We start from the raw sequence: 7,618 nt of genomic DNA, 5'->3' as shown, positions 1-7,618 counted from the left end.
TTTTTCAGACCCCTTCTGCTTGCGTAATTCTGAGGTACTAGTTCAGTATTTGAGAGAGGAAAATCCTGGTGATTGTACAGCCTTTAGTATGGATATCGAAGGCCTGTATAATCCCTTGCCGCATGACGGGTTCCTAAATTCCGTAAATGAGTGCATTACAGAACAACATTAAAGAACAAGTGCAAGAGTCGGTTTTTATTGACAGATGCGGTGTTTCCACGGGAGCTTTCCTAGAAATTCTTTCAATATACTTGAAGTCGACGCTGATCGGGTGGAGAGATGGCGTTTTCCGGCAGAAATCAGGCATTTGTATTGGGTGAAAGGTTGCCCCTATTCTGAGCAATATTTACCTGAGTATGGTTGACAACTGCTTAGAGAAAGCCTTAGGTGATATCGTGATCAAGATATTTCGTTACGTTGATGATTACCTGATTTTCTGCAATAGGGAAGAATTCGATTCCGCTGCTACCTCAGTAAGTGAGCAAATTAAACTTTATGGAGGAGGATTAAAGTTTACCAAGAAATTTTGTCAGCGACGCGTAATTCAGTTTCTTGACATTTCTTTAGTCTTCGAACAAAATCACGCTTCTTGGCAGTACTCCCCATGATCTTCGAAGCCTTTGCTAAACATTCAATCCAAGCATTCCAAAGTAGTAAAAAACAGAATTGCAGTGCCTAAAGTCTCCTCTTACCAGATCCTGCATGGGCAAAATGAGGGCCAGTTTTAATGAGCAGGTCCGGCGCCTATTAGAAGAAGGTTATGCTAGTGTAGCAGTGGCCACTCAGGCCTAAAGAAGTCGGTTTCGAGGGGGACGGACGTGATTACAGAAAGTAGTAACAGAAAAAAAAAAGAGTAGTGGCTATTCCGTACATTCATTCAGTGTAGCACAGGCTGAAAAAAGTTGCAAGTAGATATGATGTTAATGTTGCTTTCACTGCTCCCAGTAAGCTAGGTAAGATATACGCTGCCATGGAGAGGAAAAAGGAGCTGGTAAAAGGCAAGAAAAGAACAGATATTTGTTCAGTGAAGCACAATAAGAACAACAGTTTTACTGACTGTCGTATGGGTGTGGTTTATAAAATTCCCCTTTGCTGTGGTGAATTATACGCAGGGCAAACGGGACGGTGCATCACTCAGAGGCTAATGGAACATAAAATGTCGTTAACCAGTGGATCGGCTTCTAATCTTTCCCTACATTGCCAAGATAGTAACTGCACGCCAGAGTTAGATGAATACGCCATATTGTACAGGCATAAGAATGAAGATACGCGTCTTATGGTAGAGGTGTGGAATATCTATAATGGTGGAAGTGCGTGCATGAGTCAGCCTTCGATTACTTTACATAGGGAAGAGATTAAGTGCCTTAACCTCTTCTAGCCTGAATTTAGCATACTGCATAAAAAAATTATTTTTGCTGTGGCTTTTTATGTTCTGGTTATGAGGAAGTTACACAGCAACTTTTATGCGTGTCGGGGTTTTAGGAAGAAAGTTACAGCTATGTCGCGAAAACGCGACAACAGGTCGTAATGGATCAAAAAATGTTTATTTTCAAACACACTTGAGAGCTCATTTCTTTGAGTTTAGCACATTTGTATCTCAGTTCTTATGAAAAGAAATGAAACAATTTGAACTTTTTTTTATACACAGATGAACTTTGCACTTTGTGCAGAAGGAAACAGGTTGGCCTTTGCAGCCAGGCATCTTGCATCGTTGTCGTTGCTGCGACACTTCAGGCCAGTGGCCAACATTGTCTTGACGGACTTCAGCATTAGGTGTTGGAGCTGCTGGTCCTCTTCTTTTCTTCTTCTCAAGCTCTCCTTCCACGGAAAGAGACGGCCGGCCCCTCTTCTTCATCACGTCCTTGTTTTGATTGCACAGGCAGCTGGCTAGAGAAGCCTTGAACGCTACAAGATCCAGTTGATGTTTCTTTGGGATTCCTAGAGCATCACAATCCCTCCGGTAGAGCAGCCAGCTGCTCACAACAGCCATGTCCACAAAATGAAAAAAAAAATCACAGGTAGAATTTCTTCGACTTCAGAAAAATTCTGTAGTACGCCATGAGCCCATCGAGAAGGTCGACTCCACCCATAAAAGTGTTGTAAGCCTTCACAATGGCTGGCTGCTCAACTTCACATCTTTCTTTCTTTTTGCGGTCATACCGCTGGCAGCTTCCTAGAGGCTGGGCACTCCCGAATGTGCTAGCAATATTCACTCCCCGGCTGTCGTACCACTTCACTACTCGGACTTCGACCCCTTCAATAGTAGCCTGCCTCTCCACGTGGCTTCCTCTACCGTTCTTCTTCATTTCTGCATCGCTGGGCAGTCGGCATCCAGAAATTCTGTTTGCGCGTGCAGTTCCCATTGCTGGAATACCACGCTGATGCAAATTTACCAGCAGTTTTATGGATGTGAACCAGTTGTCAAAAAAGAGCAAGTAGCTCTTGTTCTCTGGGATGGAGCGCGAAAGCTCGAGCACAACATTAGAGCTTGCTCCAAGGTCAGGTAATCCAGGAACAGGGCGGATGTCCCCTGTGTATATAGAGAAGTCAGAGACAAGTCCGTGGGTGTCGCAAAGTACAAAAATCTTGTAGCCCCACTTGTGAGGCTTGCTAGGGACGTACTGCTTGAGTGAGGAGCGGCCTTTGAACGGCACAATTTGCTCGTCGACCACCAGCATCTGTGACTTTGGAAGGATTTGAAATTTGAGCAGCAGATTGTCAATGAGTGGTCGAATTTTGAAGAGCCTGTCTTTGCCAGCATTTGCTTGTAGGAGATTGTTGTCGTTGAAATGAAGGCTGTTCTTTATCGCTTGCCACCTGTCACGTGACATAACTTCTGCCACTTTTTCTACTCGCATCTCGCGGTTCCAGTACATGCGCGATCGCGGAAGCCTGTATATGGACATATACATTGTGGCCCCAAGAAACTGCTCCAGTTCAGCGCGTGTTAGGCACAATGCTTTGTTGGCATTCTTCTGCACTGCATAGAGATTGGACTGGTCTGTAATCTCCTCAAGAAGCTTGTCGTCAAAAAAATACCGGAAGTACGCAATGGGAGCTTTCGGCTCATCTGGAGGGTCTGGAAGACCGTCTTCCCATTGAGGGTGGCATGTCCGCGGATGGTTCACTTGCTTCCAGAGGAAACTTCTTGCGCTTGACGTTGACGGCTCTTCCGTTTCACCTTCTTCATCTGCAAACAAAAAAAGAAAAAGAAATCACTGCGAGGTCGCAAACCACATTTGAGAAGCCACAAAAACCTTGGCTTGAAAAAATTGGCTGGGGCTTAGCTAAGGGCCTGGATATCTCGAAGCGAAAAGCTGCGGTGATCCGCGATAAACACGCGCTTGCGGCGAACGTCAAACGATGACGCATAGCGCGCGGCAGCGTGCGCCTGTTCTATGGGCAAGCGCGCCTTATATACCCCTCCTTTCAAATGCGCACGGCTGCGGCGAAAGGTCAAACGGTGGCGCGGAGAAGCGACGGCGCACATGGGCAGTAGCCTGCGCAGTGCGTGACGTCACTCGTGCTCCGACAAACGCGGTGTTGACTATCGTAGTGAAGCTTTTGGCTTCAAAAGAAAAAGACGCGCCACTGCAATACAACACGAAAGAACGCTGACGGCGTTTCACATTGCAGCCGAATGCAACTCGCCCAACAAACAAAAAATTGCGCACCTGTGTCGCTCCCAGACTGCCCAGATTGATCTGATGGGGCAGCATGTACTGTGTCAGGGCTGTATTCCGAATCGCTGTCGCTGAGGCAGCTATCTTCGCTTTCTTCAACGGGTGGAACCCTGATCCCGTAGAACCTTCTGGTGTCCATCACGAACAAAAAGCACCGAATAACTGCAAAAAACAAAAATTACTAGTTTTTTGACCACATGCCGAGGAAGACGAAGTTGTGCACAAATCGGGACGCTACAGCCTGTTGATGCGAAAACGCGACAAAGCGACACACGCTTGAAAAAACAACTAATCTTCAAAAACAAATTATTTACGTGATCTGCGTGCATTATTCAACCAAGTGCCTATCATGCAAAATTTTTTTATATTCAAAAAACTTACATACCTTGAATGGAGACGGATGTCAATGGATGGATAGTGAGAAATGTTCTTCGTCGGCATCAACTGGAGAAATGGCAGCCGTCAGCTCTTTACTGAATCGACGATAGATGGCGCTGCCTTTTCCACGTGTTGCCAGACATCTGTGGATTCCCTCTGAGCGCAGGGGTAGCGGCTACAGATGTTTTCTTCTGGTGGTGCGGCTTAAAACCGGTATGATGCGAAATCGCGACAACAGGTCATAAGAGGTTAACAGTTATCTCTCACGTAGACCGGCACATGTACCCGACTGACACGTGGTGACGCCATTCCTGAGCTTGCGCAGATTAGTTTTGTGTTCTTTCTTTTTTCGCCTCAGTGCTCCCTTCTGTTTATAGTCGGCGTTCGTGTTGTCCACTTCTCTACTCTTGTGTCCTGTCTGCACGCCTCACCTCTTTTTTGCATAACGTCACTGTTTGTCTGTTCCAGTTCCATTAACGTCCTTCAACCCCACTTGTATCACTGCATATGAGAAATTCGGTATGTTCCACACTTCGAGTATCCTCTTTATTGTAAAATCACAATTTGGAGGGTGGCTTGATATTTGCGGCTGGTCAATGAGCCTCGTTTCATTACCAATTTGGGTCACAGGGTACATGCCGCTGGCTAAGTTGCGTTCTGAAATAACCTTCGTTTATGCCAAGTTGCATCATTGGTTGCGCGAATGTAGTGAAGATTATTAGCTCTACTTGAAAGAGGCAGAGTCTGTTGCTCAAGCAGGGAGGTTACGATTGAGAAGCTCTAGGCTTGCGCTTTGTTATCCCAGTTTTTGTCTCGCATGCTGCCACTGTGTTTGTTTGAATGCTGGTGCCAAACGTTCCATAATAGAAACTAGGTGTGTGCAACACAGTGGTGGTCGTAGGTTGAGTCGCACCCGGCGTGGTGGCCCGCCGTAACATCACTCCTTCTCTTGTTTTCAGCAACGAATCACAATTTTCTCCTCATTGCTTTTTCAACGTGCAGTTTGTTCTCTAACTAACGGCTAATAATATTTTCTTCTCTTTGAAATCTCCAACGTAGCCAGTGCACCACACAACTCCAAATTGAGCGCACCACATCGAAAGCTGACATTTACATTAATTTCGTAATAACAGGAATAAAAACGTGCGTGCGTTTCTTTCTCAGTCGGCAAAGAACAGCTACGAAAGAATAAAAGAGAGAAAATACTTTTAGTAAGGAGAACTTCCGGAATAACACTGTGAAAATAAATGTGCACATAAAAAGAATAAATGCGAATTATGAGAAATGCTGAAAGCCATTTAGCGATATATGTATTCATGTGTAGGTACAGTGTATCTACAGTAGTAGAGAGTCGGGCATTTTAAAGAAAGTTTCCTATGAAACATAAAAAAAGCGCAAATTTATACTATTCTCGCACTCTCCGCTATTGCAGTCAGCACCGCTCGGGATAGTCTTTCTACAGTAGTTACGACACTTACGAAGCCGTATTTGGGAAATAAGTGACGTGCCTGTTAGGGGCGAGGTCTGCAATGTATATTTCGTTCTAACTCCGCGTTCGAAAGGACACTAAGCCATTAAGCTTTGGTAACGGCAGAATCGTACAAATTTTCATTGTTTGTTCGTTTCTGTGGTGAGCACATGGTGCCACTAATGCAGTCAATGAAGGGCGCCGGGCGCCCTTCCACTTCCTTCACAAATAATTCTGTGCTAGTTCACCCCACCCCCCCTAGCCGTATATACCGGCGTATAGTCCGCAGACACTTGCCCCCCACTCTTAGAAGTGAAGGGGGGGGGGGGGGGGCAATGTAAGCCATTTGCCCCCTCTGTTGAAAGCGGCAGTGTTGGCTGCACAGCGGCCAATAGAACAAAACAACAGCTGAGGCCATCTTTAATATAAACATGTCTTAAAACACAAAACCCGCATTGATTTTGATAATTTACCGGTATGTAACAATGAGTGCTGCCGTTTTAGTAGTTTCGTTGCTAGTTCTAGTTACTTTCTTTTCTGTTTAGCGCAAACTATTATATCTAGCGACTTGGCACATTTTAGCAACTTGAATGATCAATGAAGTACATTATAGCGATTCGAAGGTAGGAAAGTTGCTTGAATAATAATCTTGCAGAACACACTTTATTATTCAAAAACTACAGGTAAGCGGCAGTGACTTGTTGCGCGACACATATAATTCGTTCATGATGAAGCAACAATTGCAGTCGCTGTGGTAGCCTTCACGTTGTTGTACTTCACAACATGGTGGTCACGATAGGCTTGACATTGCGCATTTGATGTTCTCTTCATTCTTTAGAAAACCGATTCGAATGGGTGTAAACGCTGCGGGTTCTACGGTATTGATAAATGCAGTCGAGTGGTGGACCTTCGCAAGCGTAGGAGTAAATTAATAAAAACCAATTGGAACAAGATTTCATATGCATAATTAGTATAAAGCAGGTGAATAAAAGCAATCGGCTGCTAGAAAGCCATGGATATCAGACCGATTCAGCTCGTTTACGCAAGTCTGAAGAACTCGCTTCCGTTTCTTACGGCTTTCTGACCAATCAATACTTCACGGGGGTTTTCAGGTAGATAAAGCACGGAAGCCTAGTATTTAACCTATCTACAGCTCGGATAAATGTCATCGCAGTGTTAGCAAGAGATCAAGCGCGTTCCGCAGAATTTCGTTTCCCAGGAATACGCATGTACCAGAAAAATTAAGAGATAATGTAGACTAGCTGCTTATTTTTGCAGGAAAAGCTAGGCTATTTGCGTTCTCTTGATACATGTTGTATTTGCAACCTTACAATCAGAACGCAAACGCAGAATTTAAGCTGTCATCTATTATCAAAATATATCAGCAAGGTACGGGTCCCTCAAATGCTGGTCCTAGGTTCACTGCTACTTCGTCACCTATTCACACAGCACAAAAACATGAAACTACTGCGCAAAGGATTCAGGCCATGTTAGCCTACAGTATTGCGTTCCAAAGCGCCTACGTTTTGTAAGATCCTCTTGGCAGTGTTAGCGAGAATGTTAGCAACATATTTGTCTTACATTTTCTTCTTAGTGTATTATTGTTTATTTTAGCACAAAATAAGAACATATACCAGTGTCTACCTTTTGCCACAAGGCTATTAGCGGATCTAGGGCGAAATAGTTATACAAAACAGCGAAAGAGATGGAAGAGACATCATATCCAGATCAAATATTCGGACATTCAATGAGAAAAGCACGAACTCAGCTATCGCACTAGAACTGAAACATTGAAGATATGCACTAAAAGTGAAGCATTAAAATTTTTTTATTTCGGTAAATAATTTGCAAGTTTTTTACAGCTCTAATAAATAACGCCTAGATAATTACTCAACATCGTTACTGAAGTTGATATTACTGGGGGATTCCTTCCATATGAGTGCGCCACAATATTGTAGTGGCCTTTCACTTCAAGTATTTTGGCAGATAGGTAGGAGAGGCAGTAGTTGTCGCAGCACTTGCGTTACTTTTGAATGTCATGAAGACCCTATTCCACATAGGGCAATTAAACTACTGTTTAGGGTGGTTT

General features: G+C 44.2%; 1 pseudogene; it reads right to left on the bottom strand.

The window, feature by feature from the left end:
- Window positions 1-1,525: 1,525 nt before the first annotated feature.
- Window positions 1,526-4,293, bottom strand: LOC126524634 (piggyBac transposable element-derived protein 3-like; annotated as a pseudogene).
- Window positions 4,294-7,618: the final 3,325 nt, after the last annotated feature.

This window comes from Dermacentor andersoni, chromosome 10 (genome assembly GCF_023375885.2).
Source record: "Dermacentor andersoni chromosome 10, qqDerAnde1_hic_scaffold, whole genome shotgun sequence".
NCBI lineage: Eukaryota > Metazoa > Arthropoda > Arachnida > Ixodida > Ixodidae > Dermacentor > Dermacentor andersoni.
Note: the sequence above shows the minus strand (reverse complement) of the source record. Positions and strands in the feature narration are given on the sequence as shown.